General features: G+C 32.1%; 1 protein-coding gene across 1 annotated transcript in view; it reads left to right on the forward strand.

Moving 5' to 3' along the window:
- The first annotated feature begins 690 nt into the window (after positions 1–690).
- ICA69 (islet cell autoantigen 1-like protein) overlaps positions 691–26,837 on the forward strand; it is a 135,035-nt gene continuing 108,888 nt past the window's right edge. Inside the window, exon 1 of the mRNA XM_035363685.2 lies at positions 691–1,399. The gene's annotated coding sequence lies outside the window, so the exon portion shown is untranslated. The remainder of the gene's footprint in view (positions 1,400–26,837) is intronic.

Here is a 26,837-nt window from a genome sequence, read left to right on the forward strand (position 1 = left end):
AGGTCTTTTCTCCTTTCGTTCCAAATCGTACAGAAACTTCAAATTAATCTTACTACACTCGGCCATTCTACCGTCTAAAGAATCAAACCAACACACACCACAAAAACGCTTGCAACACATCCCATGATTCAAAATTTCCCAGAATCATGCACCCGATTACGTCACAATAGGGTTTCCATAACATTGAACTACTCAAGTTACCATAAATGAAACAACAACTTGGCGATAAAACAAACAACAACTTCGCCATAATACAAGGGGTACCTTAAAGTCTACTCTACTCGTTTAAAAAATATGTAATTTCTGTATTTAAATGTAACTGTTTATTATATGTAACTATTTAACTTTTGGTACCATCTCTTGCTTTGGTTAAGACTGCAGGGTATTTTTGCACTCCTTAATTTTTCTTTTTTCCTAAGTTAAAGTACTCCTCATCTTACTTGCATTTCCCAGCCTAATTTCAACGTCGCCACTGGTGTAGCCCTGAAACATTCATCGAGGACTTTTTCCACTTCCTACACTGTTTCTGATCGACGTGGTCTACTTCGGAAACTCTATGATTGATTTTCCCTACGAGTTTTTCAACCTAATGTTCTCCCTGTTCTATGCTTGGTCACATTACAGATCGAAAATCGTCAACATTGTTAGCCCGGGATAGCGCTGCCGCGCGGGTGCCTGATGTTCGCCTGAGTCGACTGATGGCGACCAACTGACTTTTACTTTCGTCTTTTTGTTTTACTGATGTTCTTCACGTGACACAGAAGAAAAGGAGGCGCTGCTTTCTGAAACTCAAATTCACTATATGTTATTATAGGCAGACATTTGTCAACTAACCGCCTTAACTGCCCTCGTCCGAAAGCAGCTTGAGCGGCGGTGTATGTCTCATTTTGCCTTGATATATGATTAGAGAATATGAACAATAATTTATGATTCTTTAGTAAAACCATATTAATACCTTTTGTTGAAAAAGGTATATGGTGGTGTTTTTTAATAAAACGACTGGATGGCGGGGAATGAGAACAGAATTTTATTATTCCGTTTAAAACGGCTCGTATGTTTAGCCTACGATGGAAACAAAAACTAGTAATTTTATCTTTTTTAGGAACACTGTTGTCAACGCATGTTAGATTTCTTAAAACATTTTGCATTCTCAAAGCTACTGCTTATATTCATTTTAATTATGATAAAAAATAAGGTTGCTGTATGTTCAAGAGTTTTCATTCCAGAGAATTCATAGAAAGCAAATATTTCACTTGTCACTATGCTTGTTGTCGAGCCACAAAAATTGTTAGAATAGGTTTTACATGTATGGTACTTCGTCTGCGAGTGAATTAGAGATTTTATACTTTGAATTCGTAGCAATTTACTACGAAACGTTTGAGGATTACGAGATATTCAGGTTTGTTTAATTTTTGAATTACGAATCGAATAATTCAGTGATGTTCATTTCTTACTTGCTTGGAAAATGTCAGACTAGAAAAATCCAGTAACATACTCCATAATTATCGGACGGTTTTCAAACTTATGCGAAGTTCGCGCTCTTCTAAAAGTGAATATTGTTTTCAGTTTGATGATTTGTGGGGACGTTAATTTCGTAATTATACTGTAGCCCTATCGTTACCGTATATAAGAATAACTGACTGCTTTTAATACACGAAATTGCGATATAATAGGTAACATATACAGAATGCTTGCAGAAATACACGTATTTTATTTCACATGCCTTGTGCGAAATTCAGAACATTTATCTGAGCAATAAGTGTTTATTAATATGCATTTGTTTTTCTGTTTTTTGTATGTTTCTTATTATTTAAGTTAGAAACACTGTTTTGCTTATTAATGAAACATTTAGTCCTTTGTAATGTGTATTTCATTAATGTGGATTAGGTACCTTAGAATTTCTGCTATCATGTTATTGATATATTCTACTAAACTCATATTAGTTAAACATTGTATATTAGAAAATTAGAATTCAGTGCTAGAATTCAAATTAGTGTATCGTAAAAATGTAAAAAGTTTTGTGTTTTGTAAGAAAGAGTAAAATATTTGCTTCAATGCATTATCTGGTATTTTTATAATTTTTTTTCAGAATTTTGTTTCTCTTAGAGGTACGAAAAAAATCGTTGATACTCAGATTTCTAAGAGATCTTTGTTTTATATACATATATGGGTATGTATGTGTGTGTATACATATAAATCAGACACATACACTCTGTACATATTTACACAAAGTTAACTGAAATGCATATGCTCAATCCTAAGTGATTTTATTATGGTAGAAATGTGAACAAAATTTGTGTGTCTCTCTGTTATGCACACAGACACACACACATACATGTATTGATAGTATAGGTATTGGTACTATATGTTAGTGGTCTCAAACTAGTGTCCCCAAAACATTTTATATGGCCTGTGAAGTCATTTCAAATATTAATTTGATCCAAATACAGTACAAAGTCCGAAATCCAGACCTCCATTATCCTAAATGATCTAAAATCCGGACCTCAAAACCACCGACGTTTTTCTCCTAGGCTTTACGCATGCAATTTTAATTCCCCCTCCATGCATAATAAAACATTTGGAGAGTACTGATTCTTAATTTCATTTCAGCACTAAATAAAATGCCTTGTTATTGAAGAAACAAATATTTTAGCATAAATTTGTACGATCAGTAATTTGGCTTCGTTGCTGCGTATCTGCTTTTTGGTACACATCTCAAACCGAAGCATTCCACATAGATACATCGTTGATCTGACGCCAACCTGGCAAATCATTATTTATTATATTTTCCTTTCATAACCGCATATTTATCAAAACATGACAACTTGGGCTCATTTCGGATACCCGGCTCTTGGCTGAATTTGGCGAGTTTTTGGCCGCCATCTTGGATTTCAGAAATGCGCCAAGGGAATTAAAATTTTTTTTTATTGAAACTCCAATTACGACCAATATATGTAAAAAATGAAAAGCAAAAGGGAAAAACGTAAAAATAATAATTAATTTTCTTATTATATTTAATTCACATTTAACATTATTATTTATTTATAATTATCGGTTTTAACTCGCATTTAACATTATTATTTATTTATAATTATCGGTTTTAATTCCCATTTAACATTATTATTTATTTACCTACGCTCCGATCAAGTAGGAGACAAACTTCTCAACTTCTAACCACTCAGCAGAAGCGAAGAAAAATGGTCACGTGACCTTCAATATGAGCCCTCAGAAGTTTTCCCTAAATCCCTCCCGATATTCCGGATTCTACAATAACCTAAACGTCAGCAGAAAGTTGTCGGGGTCGGTAGCCGGGTTTGGCGGAAATCGCCCCCACCGGCTGCCGTAGCGAGGTCGCCAAGAGCCGGTTATCCGAAAACTGCCACAACTTGAGTAATGACTCGTGTAGCGATGCCTAAACAATTTTTTTTTTTATGTTAGTAATAAATGAGCATGGTAACTTTTTATGTTGGCGATGATTACAGATTTAAGTTAAATGCACTAAGAAATGTTGACGAGGGAAAATTTACCAAAAATTTCTTTCCATATGCTAAAAATAGATTTTGTTGATGATACGCATAGACCCAAAGATTACATTTAAGGCTATTTGAATTTTGAATAACTGATTTGTTATTTACATATACCCAGCGCCAGGGCTCGTATGGCCGCATGGAGTCACAGAATTTAGGACCCACAGAGACTGCATCAGGCGGTAAGATATCTAGTGCCAGCCCTCAATAAAGCTTAAGTATATGTGGGAATTTATTTATTCAGAACTCTGATAACTCTGATAAGCATGTTCAAGAGATAGACATAATTGTAATAAATAACTAAACAATTCAGGCGTAATTGTCTCAGTGTGCGATAGAAGCAAGATAAAATTTAACGGAGTAACTTGTTAGTCGCCAAGCTCGTGATGCATAGTCAAATATGTATAGTGAAGGATATAAATTTGATGATGATAGCCGCTAATTTTAAAGGTTTTCGGATATCGCAAAACAAAGGTGAAATTTTCCTATTAACGGATTTTGTAAAGAAATGTGGAGAAGCAGTAATAAATGAAGATGATTTAAAAGAAGTTTTTCATTGTGAAGACAATGCTTCTCAATCATCAATCAATTAATGAATGGCGAAGTCTGTCGTATGGTTCTAGATCCAGAAAATACAACTACCGATAGCGAAGTGACAGAGAAGTTACTGAAAACGAGAAAATTTCGATTGACAAGTTAGTTCGAATTCTCGGAACAGCAGTTACAAGACTTCAACAATGTTACTAAACAAGAGATTATGTCTGTCTACAGAATTAAAGAGAAAATATTAGCACAAAAAAAAAAAAAAAAAAAAAAAAAAAAAAAAAAAAAAAAAAAAAAAAAACGAAGCAACTTAAACAACTTACATTGAAAGAGTTTAATAAGGTAAATAAATAAATAAATATTAAGCTTTTTTTTGTAAATTTTGATACCCTTTAAATCATGAATACTTCATTATTTCATAAATCACAATTTCATATTTTTAATTTGTACATGCCATCTTACTAGATTTAAACTGATAATCTAATATCCGGAAAAATCCCAAATCCAGAATCGCCGAAGTCCCGACAAGTCTAGATTTCGGACTTTTTACTATACCTTAGAAAGAGTCCAAGATTTTAATTATTCTAAGGCTGAGTTTACATAATTTTTGTTACCACTAATAAACATTAAAGTGTTAAGAAGCCTTTAATTATTTAACTTGAATAACACATTGGAAAAATCTTTAAATCAATTTAACTAATTTACAGTGTGACATAAATCTTATTGAAAATTTTGAAGATACAGATTTTATTAACTGTTAAATGTACTTGTGAGAAAATAAAGAAGCTCAGTTGTGAATTTATGCCCTAGAATAATCTCTTTGTTCAGGAATACACCTATAAAAAACCTATACAGTTTTTTTTTCACAGCTGGAAAGTAATAAGAAAAAAAATTTTTTTTTCGACTGATGAACATATGAAGGTATTTTCTAATAATTTTTCTCTGAGCCTGCAAACTTTTCAGCAGATTCACTTGGCTCAGGGGTCGCGATAACCATATTTACATAAGAGTGAGATGCAAGCTCAGTAATCTTACCAGCGACTGTAGCCAATTTACTCAAATCATCTTCACTTGAGAGTAGCCAAAATAGACTGTAATTATTGAGGAGCCTCGCAAGCCATAACGATCTTAATGAGGGTTTGCATACAGTATCACCTGCTAAAGCATGCACATGAGTCAACAACTGAGAAAGGGTGTTGGTCGCCAAGCTCAAGACCTTGCAACAGAGTATGAATTTTTGACACTTCACTTTTCAGAATGTATTGCAATCAATCTTTGTTGTAGAATATAGTTTCCAGTAGTGGGAGGATTTAAAATGATTTCTCTAACAGAATTAAGGATATCAGAATCCACGGCAACAACATGGTTAAATTTTGTTAAATCTGAAGTTATATTGGAAAGGAGAAACTGTAATTTCTATCTAACAAAATATAATGCAGAGCCTGTTTCCCAAAAAGGAGGCAATTTTCTGAAGCATGTGATATCTACATAGCTGCTATATTTTCAGTTGGAAAATCAACAGTAGGATTTTTATTACAGGAAATGACTAGTGAATTCAGTAAAGATATATGATTCTAATTGCCAACACAAAAAATATTTAAAGCATGATATAAAAGGATAGACGATCTATCAAGAATTTATAACTGTTAGGGATATATACGAGAGGGGGAAAATATATGAATATTAACAAAATGTAAAATATTCACCTTGTAAACATATACTGTACATATTATGAATTAGGAAAAACTGACTCCTGTGAATGCCAAGAATGTATGATAAATACACTTTAAAGAAAATCTAAAAACCATTCAAAAATCCAATAAAATTTGAAAAACATTTATTCTAAAATTCAAAAAAACAATCATACGAAAAAATAATTTTATCCTACCTGCATTCAAAAAACCAATAATTTAAAAAGATATTCCTGTTTCACCACTGACACACAAATTTATGAAAAATGTTCAGCAAGTCTTGAGAATGATTCGTACTGACGCAATGCTGCAGTGAAATCGCAGAATCCATCAGGTTGTTCAAAAACTCCTCCACCAACATGTAGAACTGTAGCTTACTTCATTCGAATACATTCTGGACCACACAATTTTATAACTGGAGAGACATCATCCATTCAAAATCATGGGTGGTATTATAACCAATTTTCATGGCAGGTATAACATCAACGTGCACCAGTGTAGTTTTTATTATAGGTCACTAAATATGGCATTGTTTTATCACCATTAGACTCCATTAGAAGGCCACTGGAAAGGCCTAAAAATCACAGAACTTCAGCTAATAGTTAAAAACCAAAATTTAACATTTAAAATAGGAAATTGCATCTCGCTAGATGCTTAACATTTAAACATCAACATGCACAAGCCGACGCCAGGCATCGGCAGTAAACAGACAAAAAAGGCAGGAAGTATGTAGCAAGTCTCAGCAAAAAAGTTAATTTTTTTATCCTATATATGGCGAGAATGTTGCCACTCAGTGAAAGGAGTTCTGCCATAAATCATCTGATTTTACTGGAAGCTCTGTTTAGAATGCTATAAGTGTAGACTTCCCTCAGATAATTCTTTCAATTTATTACTGTTTCATTGGCATATTCAGTGACCATATCATGTTCATTAATAAATATTTTTTTTTAATATTAGATTATCATAACCTTGAAAATAATCCACTCCTTGCTGTACTGTGGAATTGTTTCCAAATTTTATTAACATTTTCAAAATGCAAGGAAAAATATAACAAAAACAGCTCAGTTATATCCTTCTTCATAAAAATACAAGGTTTCATATTAAGAATCAATCAGGATTACCTCAAATGAGAGCACAGATCTTTGAGATAATAGATGCTAAAATTGTGCTGTTTGATGACAGTTTCTCTGTCAATGGGATAATGTGCAATTTCCATAAATTGCTTGCACATGTGAAGATGTTTATTACGAGTCATAAAATCCGATCATGGTGAGAGTACCGTTGTAGAAAACTGAGTGTTAAATTTATGCATGTGTATTGTTGTCAGTATAACTTCAGGTGTTTAAAGTTTGTAATTCCGAGTCTAGGAATTGAAAAGGGTATTCTAATGTTTTGAATTTTATAAAAATTGTCTTCATATATATGTAGTTAGATGTTTTATAATATAAATACTGTAATTATTAATGTTACAAAGAATAAAATGAGTGTTATGTCAATACTTTGTACATTATTTGAGTTTTTGAGTTCTAGGAATATCAATTTATAGCTGAGTTTTGAAATCATCATCTGGCATCTGTGACAGGACATTTACTGTTATTTGAATGAGTTACAATTATTAAGGTAATTATATTTTCATGATGGAGAAATTAAAACTTTCTCGAAAACAGTACAGAAGACTATATTTATGACTGCTTACGATGACTTTCATAAAAATTAAGCCTAGTTATCTGTGCAAGATAAAATTTCAAAATTTAAAGTTATTGAAGAGAAAGTGAAATTAACGGTGGCATGCTAATATGAATTTAGAGATCTTTCATTTATGTCCCAAGAGAAGGAGGAAGATATCAAAGAAGGAATCGATGTATCAGAGAGCTATATTGACAAGTGGAGAGTTTTAGAGAATAAATTAAAGGATTTCATTAATGAAAAAGTCAATAATCTGCTGCATCTACTGTTCCTGTAATTCTAAGTACTGTACCTAATAATTTCATACATTACCCTAAAATTAATTCACTCAATTTTGATAGGAATATCAAGAATTGGATTTGCTTATGGGGGCAATTTCAGAAAATCCATAAAGAATCAAACCTTGATAATCATGACAAATATGCATATATAGCTCAAGCTATTTAAAAGGGTTCATCTGCTGATGAGTTTATTAAAAGTATTCCTCCTGGCGGTAAAAACTATGATAAGGCAGTTTAACAGTTGCAGTTATGCTATGGCAAAGAAGAGTTACTCATCAAAGTTTACGTCGAGATCTGTTATCCATTGTGTTGCTAAAATGCAAGTCATGAAAGGCTTCACTTCGAAAATTGTATGATTGATAGAAACGAAACTAAGAGCTTTAGAGACTTTGGGAGTTACCAAAGACAAATATGCTGCTATGCTTTACCCTCTTGTTGAGTCGGCTCTTCCTGATGAAATTTTAAAAGCATGGGAACAGTTTAGAACTGCCCATCGACAAGCGAAGGAAGAATCTTTCGAAGAAATGCCCTCTTTGATTAAGATAACGCATACTAATGATCTAGATCACCTTCTTGGTTTTCTGCAAGATGAAGTGGAGGATGAAGAGAGAATTTTGATTGCCACTCAAAGTTTTGACCAGTTTAAAAAGACAAACTATTTTAATAACCTTCAAGAGATTATTGAAAGGAAAATTGAACCCAGAGTATCATCAGCAACAGAACTTTTGGCAAAGAATCTAAATAATAAGAAACTCTGCATATTTTGTTCTGAGGAGTATAAATCATCGAACTATAAAAGAGCTCCTCAATTAACATTACAAGAAAAACAAAGTGCTGTTGGAAAAGCCCGTTGTTTTATGTGTTTAAAAGATGGACATGAGTGAAAACATGCTGTTCGAAAATGAATTGCCAACTGTGTGGAAAAAAACACCATTTATTTTTGTGCAGAACTTTGTCACAAGAACATAATTCTGCCACCGTTAACAAAAACAACGAACTGTGCGAACTAGTGATAAAGCATGATGAAGCCTTTGCCAACTTGTCTAAATCTTCTAATTTTTTTTTTGCAGACCTTAACAGTATTAGTAAGGGGGGGAATATTAAATACAAAGCTCCAGAAGTAATAGATTCTGGCTTTCAGAGATCATATATTCTCAAAACAGCGGCAGAAGAATTGAAATACGGTTCCAAACGAAAAGAGTATCTACAGCATGCCTTGTTCAGTGGCTCCAATACGTCAGCCTACCACCATGATGTGTTCTTAATATACTTGGGAAGCTTAACAGAGGACTATAGTTGCCATTTTGAAGGACTTGGATAGGCAGTGATTTGTGACACAATATTAGCTAATAAGCAAGGGCCATACTTTAAAGAACTTGGTCACTGGCATTAATCTAACAGAAGATTTAGATGGTGCAATTGAAGTTCTCATGGGAGCAGATATTGCTGGAAAGTTAATCACTGGAAACTATCTGCAACTAAAGAGTGGACTTGCTGCAATTGCAACAAAGTTGGGTTGGACTGTCATTGGTTGCACAGATAATGAGAGTTCAGGTTTATTAATTGCTCCAATGCTCACAACTAATAATTGCATTTCAGAATTGTGGACTATAGACTCTGAGTATCAATCCATCTAAAGAAAACAGCGATTGAATTACAAGAAGCAGCGAAACAATATTTCTTGGACACAGTTAAGATAGAAAATAAAAGGTTTTTAGTGAACTTACCTTGGATTGAAGGTCATCTCCCAGTAACTCCACATCAGAATTATCTCCCACTTCGGATCATCTCCTGAAACTAACTTTAAGAACAGAGTGCACAGAGGTGTAAAGAGTCTTAAAACAGAAGGATTGAATCATATGGAAAGGTGTTTGAAGAGTGATTTAAGTAAAATATTATAGAAGTGACCAAAGGTGAATTGTGACTCTATGCACATTATGTACCTCACCTCCCTATTTTAAAGAATAGCATAACCAAAATCTGACTGGGTTTTTTTATGCTTCGGCAAAATGGAAAGATACGCCGAGTGTCAATGATTGTTTAAAGCTTGGAGTGAATTTGATTGAGCTGATATCAAATATTTTGTATTGTTTCCGGTTGGAAAAAATTGGTGGTATAGCCGACATTTGCAAAACTTTTCTAGAAATTTGTATTTCACCTTCAGATAAAGGCTATTTGCGGTTTTGTGGATTGCAGAAAATGGCCAACTGAAGCACTTTTGACATCGCTGTGTAGAGTTTGGTGTGTCGTATAGCCCTTTCTTGCTTGGAATTGTGATTCTACAGCATCTACAGTGTTTTAGACCATAAAGATAGAGGATATCCAGAGAATGTGTTAAAATTATAGATGAAACATTTCTATATGGATAACTGTGTAACAAGTGTGCTGAATGAACAAGAATTAAAGCTTTTCATTAAAGTTGCAACCAATGTTATGGCTGAACAAAAGTTTGACTTGAGACTGGGAATGTACAAATTTCACCGATGAAATCATTCTCGTTAGAAATGTGTTGGGCATGCAGTGGGATAAAGATGCGGATACGTTAGGTATCAATTTGAGAGAGCTTTGTGTAGAAAAAGTTACAAAGAAAATTATACTTTCTGCTGCTCATCGAATCTTCAATCCCATTGGTGTGACTTGCCCTGTTGCATTATTACCGAAACTATTATTGTAGAGAGTTTGGGAGAGGAAGTTGAATTGAGAGGAAGAGATTGACTCTGACAGCAGAATTTCAGTAGTGGATTAGAAATATTTTTTATTTAGAAAAGGTGTGCATTTCTCACTATTTGAAAGTCGGTGATGACAATGAAAAATATTCTTTACATTTCTTCTGTGACGCAAGCATGTATGCCTATGCGACAGTAGCCTTTGTTCGAGTTGAAACTAGTGAATGTGTTAAGGTACAGCTGTTAAGTGCTAAATCCAGAGTCCCCCCTCCCCGTCAAAAAAAAAAAAAAAAAAAAAAAAACTATCGCTAGACTAGAGTTACTAGCAGACACAATTACATCTCGCTTGCCTCTACAATTTTGTGCGAGATTCTATGTGAAGAAGTTTACTTTTACATGGACTCCACTACTGTATTTAAAAAAAAAATTAAAAGAGAAGCATTAAATTAAAGAGAAGATTAAAAGAGAAGCAGCATGGAAAACATTCGTTCAAAATCAAATACAGTACAATGTCTTTAATCCCGATGTCCATAATCCGGAATGATCTATAATCCGGACCTCAAAGCTACAAACGTTACGCATGCACATAACGCATGCGTATTTAATGTATAACGGACGGTATAAGCTAGGCTAAAATTATCTAATTATCTATTTCAGTTAATGTTGCAGATTGCGTTGTTCCTTAATCTTCTAATTGGATCTGGCTTATTATTTTTTGCAGTCTGTTAGAGCAATTTTATAAAAAGTAAGCTTGAACTTTCAATTATGTCAAAAAGAGTTTCCGATTGTAGAGCTGCCAAAAGATCTACAAAGCGAAAGCATGTTTCGATGTACCGCTTCCGATAGTAAAGAAAGTGACAGAGGGTTTATTGAAAATGAAAAAATTTCGATTCACAAGTTAGTCGGTATTCTCGTCACAGAAATTACAGAACTTGAACAGTGGAACTGAACAAGAAATTATGTCTGTTTATAGAATTAAAAGGAAAGTATTAGCACAAAACAACTAAGCAACTGAAACAACTTACATTGAAATAAATGTTTAATAAAGTAAACAAATAAATATTAAGCTTTTTTTTGTAAATTTTGATACCCTTTAGATCATAATTGCTCTTTATTTCATAAATTACTGTTTCATATTTTTAATTTTATAATTTCTGCATGCCATCTTACCAGATTTAAATTGATCATCTATAATCCGGAAAAACCCCTAATCCAGAATCGCCTAATTCCCAACGAGTCCGGATTAAAGACTTTGTACTGTATCTGAAATCAGGACTCTGACTTCCAAGCAGCAATGGAGACATGTGCCAGGAACATTAAACCCTGCCAATCTTCCAAGCAGAGCATGTTTTGCGAAGAAAATGATACAGACAAAATGGTGGGAGGGCCCTGATTGGTTATATTTATCTACTGACAAATGGCCGGCTTCAGAATTTGTTGTGAATGAAGATAAAGTTCTTAAGGAACATAAGAAAATTCTTGTTTCATCTTCAACTAGCTGCTTGACTACTAAGATACACAATGTTGCTACTGATTGGCACTATCGTTACTTTCCACAGTATGAAAAAATTGTAATGCATGATTGGCTAAATTTTGAGATTTTTGGAAAATTGTAAAACATTGAAAGAATTGAGAAAACAAGAAGTTCTGGATGCAGAGGAATTTTTAGAAGCTGAGAAAAGAGTAATAAAGATCATTCAAAGAGATGCATTCTTAGACGAGAAAGGTAAAAACATTGAGAACACTAAAAGTTTATAAAGATTATCTAATCAGATTAAGAGCAAAAAATTGTCTGTCGAAAGCACAGCCATTCTTTTACAAGACCTGTGATTCTCCCTTCTCAACACCAGGTTTTAAAAGTCCTAATATTTTCTTTTCATAAAAGACATGGACATGTGGTGGCTCAAATATTACTTAATCTTCTGAGGGAACGTTTCTGGATTTTATATGGAAAAGAAAGTATCACCAGACTCGCAAAACTTCGAACAGCTCATGGAGAGATAATGAGAACGATACAACGGTTGTTTCAGTTAGAGATTACTTTTGAAATGGCTAAGGATGTTCAAGCTAAAATGCAAAGAAAGCAAGTGTCTCATTCTGAAGTATCCGAGGCACAGGTAGCAGACCCTGCAGAACCCATTTCATGAACTGTAACAACTCGATCTGGAGGAGGTATCAAAGTACCAGAAAGACTTGATTTATAACACGATTGTTAATTGTTGAGCTGTGAAGTCTCCCAACTCAAGGTGGGAGGATTTAGAAAACTGAGTTTTAAATTTGTGCACGCATATTGTTGTTAGTATAACTTCACGTTTGTAACTTTGTAATTGAGTCTGGCAACTGAAGAGCTTATTCTGATTTTTTGAAATTAATGAAAATTATCTTCATATATTCATAGTTAGATGTTTTATAATATAAATGTTGTAATTATTTATATTACAAAGAATAAGAAGAGTGTTGTGTTAATACTGTGTACATTATTTGAGTTTTTGAGTTCAAGGAATGTTGATTTGTAGCTGAGATTTGAAATCAGTATCCAATATCTGTTGGACTTTGTAAATATTAATTCTTCAATATCAGAAATTATGTGGAAAATGCTGGTTTTGTGCATTAAGGCTTACTAGTCTGCAGGTAGCTATAGGTATGGAATTGCTGGCAATTTTGTTTTGGTTTTAGTGTCTTATGATGGAATGGACTGGCTTAGGATTTCCTGTTTTCCCCTTCGAATTCTGGGAACGTGAGCAGTGGTTTTAGTTTAGAATTCTTACACAAAGCATCCCTAACTGAAAAGACTGCAGTGCTTCATACCTATTCAACTAAATTTATGTGATGAAAGTTAATATATATATATGTGATGTATCAGCTTTAGTGGTAGCTTAAATAATCAGACGATAAGTTTAAAAAACAGGATCCATTTATTATTATTCAGGAGAAATGACAGTTACAAAAATCAGGTATCCGGAGTAAATAAAAAGAATTGCTAATAACTTTTTGTATGTAGTTTACTGCATCGTGACATTTAAGAAAAAGCCCCGATATTCCTTTTGCGAGTCCTTTTATAACCTCTGGAAAGGCGGAGCTTCCAAGAAATGACATCAGCTTCTTCAGCCAATCCAGTTTGCTTTAAATACTTTAAGAACATTCTATAACTGTACGTGTAGAAAAGGCGGGAAAAATAACTTGACTACGGGGCTGTGGATTTAATTCCACGTACTTTCAAATAAGAGAACGTTGCCATTAAAAATTAAAAGAACATACAGTTATAGTTTTAAGTGTAATCTTGACTATGGAATTTTAATATTACAAATATTTCCCCCATCTGAAAAGGCTTGAAACCGGGCGCCTCGACCACAAGACATTCCCGATAGAAAAAATATTTCAAATAATTGCTTAATTTGTTTGAAGAACTCGCATCCAGAATTCGAGTTACAATAATATTAATCTTAAATAGACGCTCTCACTATAACTAAGTCAATAATAATATCAATATATAAATTGTAAATAATATATCTTAATATATTGACATTTATAGAAAATAAGGAAAAATAACATTATGCATGCAGTATTGGGAAAACATTTCTTGAGAACAGTTTCAGTTCTGGATCCAGGTCTTTAGAGATTGCTGCAAAACATTAGAGCAGTTCTTATTTTACAAATCTTTCATTTCCAGTTCGCCGTGGCTTTAATACTAAAAATTTCTATTTGAGGTGAGGTATTCCTCTATTTTTTTCTTCATATCATTGACAATTGCAATACTTGACTAATTTCTTAACATTTCCTTTTGACTTTTAGTTTGTTTACAGTATTTCATTTTGACTACTTATTCATATAAAACACTTATTTTGATAATAATCATTTTACACAATAATTTTACTCGTATTTTACCTTTTACTATCGACAATGACAATTATGTCATATACTGCATTATCGTTCAACACAACTTTCAACTTCAATAGTATTTTATAATTACCATTAATGTCGTTGTCAAAAAAAAATTGACACATAAATACAAAATAAATGCAAATATGCAAAACTACACACCAAAAATTTACAACACAGAAAATTAGACATTAAATAATTAGAGGTGCTCTAATTACCTTTAGTAGCAACCCCAGTTGAGCATTTACCAAAAGGTGTGTCTACCTATTGGTGATGTAGTTTAAAATTTTCTGGGTCTTGGTAGTGTCGTAGTCTGGAAACATGGACAATATCAGTAGGTTTCTTTGTATGGTAATTCTTTTTATCAATTTCATAATTAACCTCAGATAATTTTTTGACAATTTGGTATGGTCCAGAATAGGGAGCTGTCAATTTATGTGTATTCGGAAATTCAAATTCATCAAATAAAACTAGATCACCAGGTTGAAATTCTACATCTCCAAATTTTGTGTCATAATGACTTTTATTCCTTTGATGATATTCAATAGTTCTCTCTTTAGCTAATTTTCTCGCTATGTCAACCGGAGGGTAAGTATTTTGATCTAGGGGAGAATCGAAAGGAAGTTTTCCGAGTAAAAGATATGCAGGGGTGAATTTAGTTACCGAATGAGGAGAATTATTATATTCACTAATAACTTAATCCAAAATTTTCATCCATGGAATTTTCGATGACGTAGAATTTACTTTACATCTTAAACGGGTTACTAGGGTTTGGTTCACACGCTCTACTTTACCATTTGTCTGGGGGTGATGGGCAGTAGTTAGAAGTTATTTTACATTATAATTTCTAAGAAATTTTCTGAATCTATTGCTGGTGAATGCGGCATTGCGGTCACTAAGGATTTTTTTGGGGACTTGAATTTGGAAAATTTGTTTCAAAATATTAGCATAAGTTTCTGTAGTTGCACTTTTAGATGGAAAAGCCCAGATATATCTTGTGGCATGATCGATCACAAGATGTAAATATTTTTTGTAGAATTATAATAATTGAAACTGCCGACTGTATCAATAGAAAGACATTCAAAAGGTTTATCAGTTGGGGGTGCTTCTTGCATAAGTCCAAATTTTTTGGTTTTTTCTTTTTATTAATTTGACAAACATGGCAATGTTTCACGAAATTTCCAATATCTTTACTAATGTAGGGCCAATAATATTATGGAGTGATTAAATTTAACATAGCATGAATACCTGGGTGTCCGAATTTTTCATGAGTTTCAGTTAGTAGTTTTAATCTTAACGATTTTGGTACCACAATTTTATAACCTTTTTTCTTCTTAATTACCATCAAATCATTTAGTTCTACATATTTTTTATCACACACATTGTCACTTTTTTGCTGTTGTGTAATTTCATCACAATTAAGTAAATACACAGAATGTTGGAGTTGGTGAGAAACAGGTTATCTAGAAAGCATATCAGCTTCAACGTTTGTAGAGCCTTTTTGATACTTAACTTCAACATACTGAGTCGGCGTAACCAACGGAATAATCTGCCTCTTAAATTCTTAACATTTTTAAGCCAAACAAGGGCTGCATGATCGGTATGGATTGTAAATTTTTGACCGTGAATATAGTAATAAAATTTATCTAATGCATCAACAATAGCTAAACATTCAAGTTCTGTAATTGCGTAATTTTTTTCGTAATCTTTTAAAGCTCTAGAATGGTAGGAAACTGGGTGTAATACATTACTTTCGTCTGGCTGCTTCAAAACAGCTCCCACAGCAATCTGTGATGCATCAACAAAAACATGACAAGGTTTATTTGGATCATACAATTGTAAGACTGGTTTTGGAATAAGAATATTTTTCAGTTCGTCAAAAGCAGTTTGACATTGATCATCCCAATGCCATGGTACATCTTTTTTCAATAATTTATTTAGAGGAGATCTTAATTTAGCATAATTAGGTATGAATCTATGATAAACAATTACACTGCCTAACACTCTTTGTAGTTCTTTTACATTACTTGGATATTTCAAATTTTTAATACTTTCAATATTTTGGTTATCTGCGGTAACTTTACCCTTTCTAATTTCATAACCTAGAAAATTGATTTTATCTTTGGCAAAGACACATTTACTCTGGTTCAATTTAATACCTTCTTGAATAAATATTTCAAATAATTCACTCAAATGCTTTAGATGTTGTTCTTTGGAAGAAGAGTAAACAATTATGTCATCAAAATAACTACAAGCAAATTGAATTTTATTTTTAGTGAGAATGCGTTTAATAACTCTGTTAAAGATAGCAGGTGCATTTTTGAAGCCAAAAGGGAGTCTTAGCCATTCATACAGTCCAAAATTTGTAATAAAAGCCAATTTTTCGGTGTCATCAGGCTGAATAGGAATGTGCCAAAACCCTGATCTTAGATCTATTGTAGAAAAAACATTTGCATTACTTAATTTGTATAATAAAAAGTCTATCCGGGGCAGGGAATAAGCATCAGTCTTTGCTAAAGCATTCAACTTGCGATAATCAATACACATTCTGGATTTTTTGCCCTCATCGCATTTTAATACTAAAGTTACTGGGGATGCATAAGGACTACTACTTTCTTTAATAATTCCATTTTCTAATAATTGATCAATTTGTCGTCTAATTTCTTCTTCTTCCTTAGGAGAAGTTCGATAAGGTCTTAAAGTGACAGGCAAATCAGAAGTCAAGTTAATTCGTTGTGGTTCAATGTTAATTTTACCTACATCATATTTATTTTTGGAAAACACATTCTTAAATTTATTTAACAATTTCATTAATTCAGGGTTTTCTTCCTCCATACTATCTGAATCTGTTGTTATTTCACTACTTTGTTTTTTCACATCACTTTGTTGACTTTTTAGTTTTACATTACTTTCATTATTTACATTAACTCTTCTTACCTTAGACATCTTATCATCATTAAACTTCATAATATTATACCTATTACCTTCATTAACTGTTATACCTTTAGACACATTATTTTCATTAGATATATTATTTTCATCAACACTTATTACCTCAGAGATATTACTTCTAGGTTTTGTCTTAACTGATGGCATTACATTGCTGTTTTCTTCAAGTACTTGATCAAGTTGTACATGCAAAGAAACTCTGTTATTTACATTCACAGAATTTGAAATGTTTTCATTTCTTTGAGTTATCACTAAATTACTACAATCAATTTTTAATTCAAATAATTTACATTTATTTAAACTTAAAAGAATATAATCTAAATTAGTATCTAATACTAACAAGTTAATTAGTTTAATAATATTTCCAATTTTCATTTGTAATCTACACATTTTATCAATAGAAAAATTTCCTTTGGTTTGCCTAATTTTAATACCTTTTACCTTTTGAATTTTTAACTGTAAATTTCTTGCAGATTTTTCTGAGATGATAGACAATGTCGTGCCAGTGTCCACGACACAGTCGACTGATCTGCCATGGGATAAAAATCCCTTAATTCTTAGTTGTCAAATTGCTGAAGAATCAGACCCTGAATTTTTGTTTTCCACATTAGAATTAGTTTCAGTTTCGTTGTTCTCATTTTGGAATGGGCATATTTGAGCCCAGTGATAACAATTTGGTATCCCTTTTTTGGTACATATTCTACAAGGTGATAGGGCTATATCGTCAAAATTACTATTAGTATGGTGACTTACAACTTTCTTTCAGTTTTTGATATTGCTGTTAGATTTATTTCCAATTTGTTGAAAACTATGAGGTTTGTAATTAGATGCATTGGGTCGATTATCAACAAACTGACGATTATTATTTCAGAAATTAGCTTGTCTGAATTGTTGATTATTCCTATCTCTCTTATAATTTTGTGAATTTTCATCTTTAAATTCATGAATTTGTCGAAGTTTGTGGGCTTGTTCTAGCCAAGTTAGGAATAATTTTGTGAATTTTCATCTTTAAATTCATGAATTTGTCGAAGTTTGTGGGCTTGTTCTAGCCAAGTTATCGGATCAGCGGGACTTTGAACAATCATCAAAGACTTTAAGTTCGTTGGCAAACCATCTGTCAAACCTTCTAAAATCATTGATTTATCCAAATTAAACCGCTTACCCACTTCCATTTTCTTTCGAAAGTAATTTGTGATGTCTTCTGTGGCGTTATATTTTAAATTAGCAAAGTCGCCGAAAGTAGTTAAGGTGAGATCGATAAAGTTTTCTTTTAATATTTTTTCAAATTCTGAGTAAGTTTTTAGCTCATGGCAATTTTTAATATACAGCCAGAGTGCTTTTCCCTTAATGTAACGAGAAATATTTTGAAGTTTCCAATTTTCGTCCTTATTTTGGCAGACTTTGTTAAAATAACCTAACCAAGAAATTATGTCACTGTCCTTAGAATCTTCAAATGGAATAATATTTAAATCTATTGTATCTTGATTCACGTTCAGTGAATCGTCAAGATTAACGGGTTCCTGATTTGTCGACATTGTAACTGAAACTTTAAAATTTTCTTGAGAACAAAAAATGTGCACTTTTTTCAAAGTATTTTTACAATAGTTAAAATATTTTTTTTTTTAAAACCAAAAACTCTTCAGAGTATTATCAACACTTCATAGAATAATAGACTTAAATAAAAATTTTGTATTCTCAAATTTTATGATTATCACTATACATTTCAGGATAATATCAAATCTTACTTAGAATACTATTAATTAGAATAAGACTTGAAATTTAAATAAACTCTTAATTACTTTAACACAATATATTTAAGACAAACCATTGTCATAGCAACTTAGTTCACACACTGAGAAAAAATAATTTCTTAAAATATGTTCTCACTTGGCTGTTGAGTACACTATTTAATCCTGCCGACTCCTTGTGATGTATCAGCTTTAGTCGTAGCTTAAATAATCAGACGATAAGTTTAAAAAACAGGATCCATTTATTATTATTCGGGAGAAATAGCAGTTACAAAAATCAGATATCTGGAGTAAATAAAAAGAATTACTAATAACTTTTTGTATGTAGTTTACTGCATTGTGACATTTAAGAAAAAGCCCCGATATTCCTTTTGCGAGTCCTTTTATAGCCTCTGGAAAGGCGGAGCTTCCAAGAAATGACATCAGCTTCTTCAGCCAATCCAGTTTGCTTTAAATACTTTAAGAACATTCTATAACTGTACGTGTAGAAAAGGTGGGAAAAATAACTTGACTAAGGGCCTGTGGATTTAATTCCACGTACTTTCAAATAAGAGAACGTCGCCATTAAAAATTAAAAGAACATACAGTTATAGTTTTAAGTGTAATCTTGACTATGAAATTTTATTATTACAAATATGTATATATGTGTAAGATACAACAAAATACAATGGCTGATTTAAAATAATTGGCGACCTTAAAATTAACGATTCTAGATTTTATGCTCCCCCTTAAATTCATTTGTTCTTCCAAATTCGAGATCTTTCCATGTTACGTAACGCTTAATGCAGATACCTCTTGACCAATCAACAAATTATAAACCAAAACTCTTTTAACTCGGAACTGAAACTTTGGTCCCTTCCTTCTTACTTTGAATTGCAGCATCCTTTTTTCACTTACGCTTTCCTCCTGGCTGGACACTTTGCTGCTATGCGTACTTATCTAACATGACGTCATACTTTAACCTTTTGAAGATGGGAGGCCATTATTGTGGCCATGGAGTCCTCTGTTTGAAATGACGGGGTTGTCCACTTTAGTGGCCATGTCTTTTTCCCCATTTTCCGGGCTGAAAGAGTAGGGTGAAATGTCAAATTTGATGTCCCTGGGGTTTTAACCACTTATCTCTTTCAAAGGCCTTTGTGTTAAGAATCCATTTTTTTCCTAATTTTTCCCTTTTAGTTATTGTAGCTACATAGCTGCAGAATTCGCGATAGCTGTGTTTGCAAATTGTAAACAGAGCCTTGTGTTGCTTTAGAATATTGCATATTTTCGTAAGTTTTTAAGGAATTATTTTGACATTTTTCTAGCAATATGCCGAAAAGGAAAAGAGGTCTGACTGAAGAAGAAATACGAAAACTTCTTCAAGAGCTTGATGATGAAATATATACACATACATATATCTGTATGTTTAATACATGTATGCATAAATCCACACGCAAACACATATATATAAATGCATATGTGTGCCTGTGTGTGTACATGTATGTGTGTATATACGTTATTCCCATTTAAGGGTACGCATGCTGTCCGCTTTATGTGCATATCTGCACTTACACCATATTATATCAGTGCAGACATATATACTACATGGATATGTAAGTATACATTTCCATAAATAAATATAAATTCCCTCGTACTTGTATACATGTACAAGCAGGTTTTCTTACATTCTGATCAGTTCATTCTTAACAGTTCCGTCTCTATTTCCATATATGTTTATGCTGAAGTGACCTTTACACATGGAAGTTTACTGTGATGGTACTGTTATTCAAACAAATCACAAGAACATAAATATAAATTTTGTGTCAAAGAAACAACAGTAGTTATAAAATTTCAGTCTAAAACCTGGAAATCGTAAATACACTGAAACTAGTTAATCATTTTGAAAGGTCATCTCTAGCCATTAGATTCCAGATGTACTTTTATTTTAAAAGGTACCTCCATATGTCTCGATTTCATGGTTAAATAATTTTGAAGTAAGATGTTCAGAATGGATTAGAGTAGCATTTGTGAAATTTCACTGTCTGTTGAGCTCTGAGAATACAAACAGGATGTAAAAGCTCTCAAATAATGTACAAATCATTGTTCTAAGACAACACATGTTCTCCATCTGAATTCCTGAACCTTGACCTTTTAAATGATTGAATGCTTTTGCCATTCATTAGACATATATCTCAGTAACTATGTTCAAAGACAAATTCCTGGGGGCCTACCTTGGGCACTCAGTTATGAAATAGTTTCGATACAATAGCATAAGTTAATGGTGTTAATGAGGTGCTAATGAAACCAATGAATAGCTGCCAAATTTTCAATAGAAAAAGAGAAAAACAGTTAATTCAACTGTGTCAGTATGGATTTCGCATGACCTGACAATGAAGATTTTTTGAGTAACTGCAAGTAAAGATACTCGCTAATATATCGTACAATTTAAATTCAACCATATAAAATATGCCACCATGGTTGATGTCAAAGCTGCTACAAAGACATTCTGGAGTTGAAATGAACTGGTTTAAACAATAGAGGAAATAGAAAAATTCACAGGCGATGACAATTTCAAATAGGAGAGAATTTTGCTGACCGGGCACCTGAAATTATCTGGAAATTTCTCTTAATGTGCTAAATTATGTAGCATAATATAGAATAACATAATACAGTATTGAAGACAACAACTAATTATCATGTAACTTTTGTCCCACAGTTTTTGCAGACACTATACATAACAAAGAATTTTCCCTTCAATTTGAAAAACTCTTTGCGCTAAGAAATTACCTAAATTTTGATCCCCGAGTGAACACGTTCCCTTAGTGAGGGTTTGAATTTAGTTTTAGACAAATGGAAAAAAAAAAGACAAATGGAATTTACGTTTTGAATTATGGGCTTGCGTACTAAATAATTTGACATTTTTAATGACTTCTATTATTAATACTTTTAATTCTTTCTATTATTAATACTTTAAATATATCACTTACTAATTTTCAATAAACAGTATAAAATGGTACATGATTAAATAATTTTTTTTTTCAAATTTTTGAAACTAAAATATTCTGACAAACAGTTTTTGAGCGCCTGTTTTATTATGCATTAATTTTGGAAAAAAACAATAAATAATTTTAATTAGTAGCACTTATGTAGTTGGATAGTGCAGTACTAACAGTCTACAATAAAATAAAATAATTTTTAATTAAACCTGTTATATTCTAATTTGCTGAAAGTTGCCTCCTTAAATAGTATGTTATCAAGCAGATTTTGAACAATTATGTAAAATTAAAATTTCATTACGCCTATAGAGCATAATTTTAACAGTTCCACTGAACTTGAATTTTTAATCATTTCTATAGCTTTAAGCATTTATTTTTTTAATTATTCCCTGTATGGAAGAAAGTTCAAAGATATAGCTATATTTTATAATATATACCAAAACAAATTAAAATTATAAGGACATTCAACAGAGAAAAAAAAAAAAAAAAAGATTGAGATGAAGACTGGTTAAATTTTAAATTGTCCAAGGAAATAATCAAATAGTTGAAATATATTTTTGACATAACATTAATATAAAGATATGATAAAAATAATTATTGTAAGCACTTAGTAAAGACACATAGTTTTGCAGTGTAATTTAAAATTCAAACCAAAATTTTATAAAAACGAAAACAACGTCCTATAATATAAAGAATGGCATTTTCTTAAACGGAGGCTTACACATTTCCCAGTATTTTCAATCCGGAACAACTGTAATATGAAATTTTCCCTCGGTGACGAAAAGCATCTTGAAGTCTGGTCACTAATCTCTACACTTCCCTTCCTTTTGTGACATCGATGCACCCCTCTGAGAATCTTAAACTACACACAAGAATCTTTGTTGCAAATAGGAGGTGATTTCTTAAAGGGGGGAAAGCATTCGGCTCAAGATTCCCCCATCCTTTCAAGGTTTTTACTGCTACCAAAGCTCCGGCCTCAAAAGGTTAAAACTAGTGTACATGAAAATTATTGTATTCAAATATGATTTAAAAATATTTGGTCTGCAAAAGGATGATTTGATATGCATAGAAATAAGGATTGTGATACTTCAATCTCAGTTGTGTTAAATGCACCATAGTGTCTTTCCACTCAGCTTGTCTACAGCCACTAGTTGATAAAAGTACTGTATTCCTTCTTCTACACATCAACACATGACAACTAAATTTTGAATGGAAAAACTCTGTGAAGAAGGAAAGGAGCCAGACAAGGAAAGGCCAAAATTGTGAAAAATAATTTGTCATAATTAGGTTTAAGAGTTGCCATAATTAGGTTTCTTTTTTTTTAAAGGTCTTGATCAGATATTAAAATGTCATGAACAGGAAAATTTTTTAATGCAAAATTTTGGAAAATTAAAAATACATTAATTTTGGACAGACATTTAATTCTACTATTTCTAACAGTTAATTTAAATTCACTAGCTGGATTAAAAGGTCTGAGTCCAGTTGAATGAATAATTTCTGATTTCTTTTTAGTTAGAGGATTAGGCCTATCTATTTCAAAAGTAACTTCAAAATATTGTTTTAAAATTTTGTAAGGACCTGAAAAAGGAGGAGAAACTTTACGGGTATTAGGATATTGAAATTCTTCATATGTTACTAAATCACCTATTTGAAAATTACTAGGTTTATAATCGGTATTGTATCTTTCTTTATTTACATTATGATAATCATCAGACCTTTTTTGAGCAATTTTCCTAGCTTCTTCAATTGGTGGATATAATTCTTGATTTTGAAGTAAGGAATCATAAGGTAATTTTCCATGCATTAAATATGATGGTGGGAACTTTGTTACAGAATGAGGTGCATTATTATATTTTTCAGTAACCTGGAATAATAATTTTGTCTATGCTATATTACCTTGATAAGAATTTAGGTTACATTTTAGCCTAGTTATAATTGTTTGATTAATGTGTTCAATTGTATCATTACTTTTGGGGGGATGTCTGTTAGCAGTAGTTAATAATTGTTTTTCATTATGATTTCTTAGAAAGTGCTTAAATTTTGAAGAAGCAGCATTTCTATCACTTAAAATTTGCTTTGGTACTTGAATTTGAAAAATTTGTCTTAACCTTTTGAGGGGTGTTATGTAAAATAATTTAAATTGTTGTAGAATTTTGCATGAATTGTAATTTACGGACCCTAAGAACACAAAATTGAGACTTAAAAAAAAAAAAAAAAAAAGTCTAGAGTTAAATCTTGAATTTTGAGAGCAAGTATATATTTTATGCCCCTCTAAGGCATTTTTTTCCAGGTAGCTGCCAATTGTTGTGTTTTAAATTAATTTTGCATACTTTTGATTTACAGAGATGGGTGTTTGAATGTAGTTATGTAAGCCTGAAGACAAAAACCTTTAAAATTTTGCTAGAATTTTAAAATTTTAAAAATAGAATTTATGCAGTTGATTCTGCAACCCAGCTGAACATATTTATGTAAAATATGGGTAAAAACTTTTGAACTTTATTTAAATTCAATATTATTATCTTATGAAAATATTTAGCAAACGTAACACTGCATGTGTAAACCGTATCATGCTGCAACTGAACTGGTATAATGTTACAAGGAGGTGCAAATCAGCCGAAAAATAAAAAATTGAAAAATGAAACTCTATGACTCAGCTGAGAAAGTATGTTGCATTTTTGAAGTTGTTATATTTTATGCTTTAGATAATATACAAAAAAGACCGTGCTTTATGCTGTGATACTTTTAAGCCAGGGCCCACCAGCGGCCGAGCGGTAAAGACGCTGAACACTGGTAGTTCGGTCTGAGGTTCGAATCCCGTGAACGGGCTGGCTGCATGGGCGTTTTCGTGGTTTTCCCCATGTGTAACGTGTATACGAGCCAGTTTCCCTTAGAAAGTCCTCCACGAAAGGCATCCCTCCCTTTAGGCAGATAGCCCTCGTGTGCTTTGCCATAATTAAATACACCACCAACACCACCCTTTTAAGCCAGACTAAAGCAGCATGATTGGTACATACAATAAAATGATTAAGTAACAATAATACAATAAAATGGTAAATAATAATGTGTACAATAAAATTATAAATAATAATGTAAATAATAATAAAATTTGTCTATAGCATCAGTTATTGCTAAACATTCTAATTCAGTTATTGCATAATTTTGCTCATAAGACCTTAACTTTCTGGAATGAAAAGCAATTTTATGTAGGTTGTCATCTGGATGTTCTTGTTTTAAAACTGCACCAACAACTTTAGATGCATCTACGAATACATGATAGGGGTATTTTGGATCAAACAAAGTTAGAAAGGGTCTTGAAATTAATGCATCTTTTAAATTTTGAAAAGCTATTTGACATTCATTAGTCCACTTATAAGGAGTTTCTTTTTTAAGTAAATTTTTTAAAGGAACTCTAATTTTTGCACAATTTTGAATAAATTTATGGTATATAGTATTTATACTTTCTAAAAATCTTTGCAATTCTTTAACATTTTTAGGGGGTTGTAATTTCTTAGTAACATCAATATTTGCATTACTGGGTTGATATTTTCCTGCTTGAACCTCATATCCTAGAAAATTAATTTTTTCTTTAGCGAAATTACACTTAGATTGTTTTAATTTTATATTCTCTTTTTCACATATATCAAATATTATCATAAGCTGTTTAAGATGTTCATCAAAATTTGGGGATAACACTGCCTGTTTTAAAAATAATTGGCCCTCTCAAAATTAACGATTCTAGATTTTATGCTCTCCCCCTAAATTCATCTGTTGTCCCAAATTCGAGATCTTTTCATGTTACGTAACGCTTAATGTAGATACCTCTTTACCAATCACCAAATTGTAAACCAAAACTTTAACTTGGAACTGAAGCTTTTTGACTCCCTCGCTTTGAGTTGCAGCGTCCTTTTTCCACTTTCGCTTACGCTTTCCTCCTGGCAGGACGCTGCTATGCTTACTTATCTAACATGACGTCATACTTTAAAACCTGCATACATGGAAATTATTGTATTCAAATATGATTTAAAAAAATCTCGTCTTTAAAAATGTCCTTAGAAATATCTTGTCTGCAAAAAGGTTGATTTGATGTGCGTAAAAATAAAGATTGTGATACTTCAAGTGCAGTTGTGTTAAATGCGCCATCACGTTTTTCCACTCAGCCTATCTACAGCCACTGTCTGATAAAAGTATCAGATTCCTTCTATGCATTAAAACATGATATATATATTATAATTTTTACTACATATATATATGTGTGTGTGTGTGTGTGTGTGTGTGGTAAAAATTATAAAATTATTTGTTAAATCAGGAAACATAACACAGCATTTGCAATTGTATGTCCATTGATTACACATTTATTTGTAAACATATATAGCACATGTATTTTTTATTATGGAAACAACCTGTAAGTAATCGAAACGAATGTGGTCTTGTAATAATGTACTGAAAATTTTATCATTAAAAAAAATAGACGTATTGATTGCAATGTTTTCTAAATTGGCTAGGGCTTTGATATACCTCTTCCATGTCATTCTGAGTCAATTAGAATAAGGCAGTCCGTATACTCAATGTACTAAGATGTTAAATTTTTTTACTCATACTATGTATGATATGAACTCGAGGTAATTTCCATTAAAAAGTTTTCCATGAAGCCATCTTTTCTATAAAAAGCTAACTCTTGAATGCTTTTCTGAAATTTAAAAAAAATGTCCGCAACTTTATGCAGTGAACTAGTGGAAATGTGACTAGTGTCCAGGATGTAGAAATTTGGAACTAAAAAAGATTGAAAATGCATGTTGTGAATTTGCATTTAACTAAAAACATCTCATTCCTTTAAAGAGGAAGATCATGTATAGGTCAGCTAAAAAGTGTGAATTAAAAGACGTCCGTTGTTA

Source organism: Stegodyphus dumicola, chromosome X2, assembly GCF_044657685.1.
Source record: "Stegodyphus dumicola isolate Sdum_Otavi_A_Nest chromosome X2, ASM4465768v1".
Classification (NCBI taxonomy): domain Eukaryota; kingdom Metazoa; phylum Arthropoda; class Arachnida; order Araneae; family Eresidae; genus Stegodyphus; species Stegodyphus dumicola.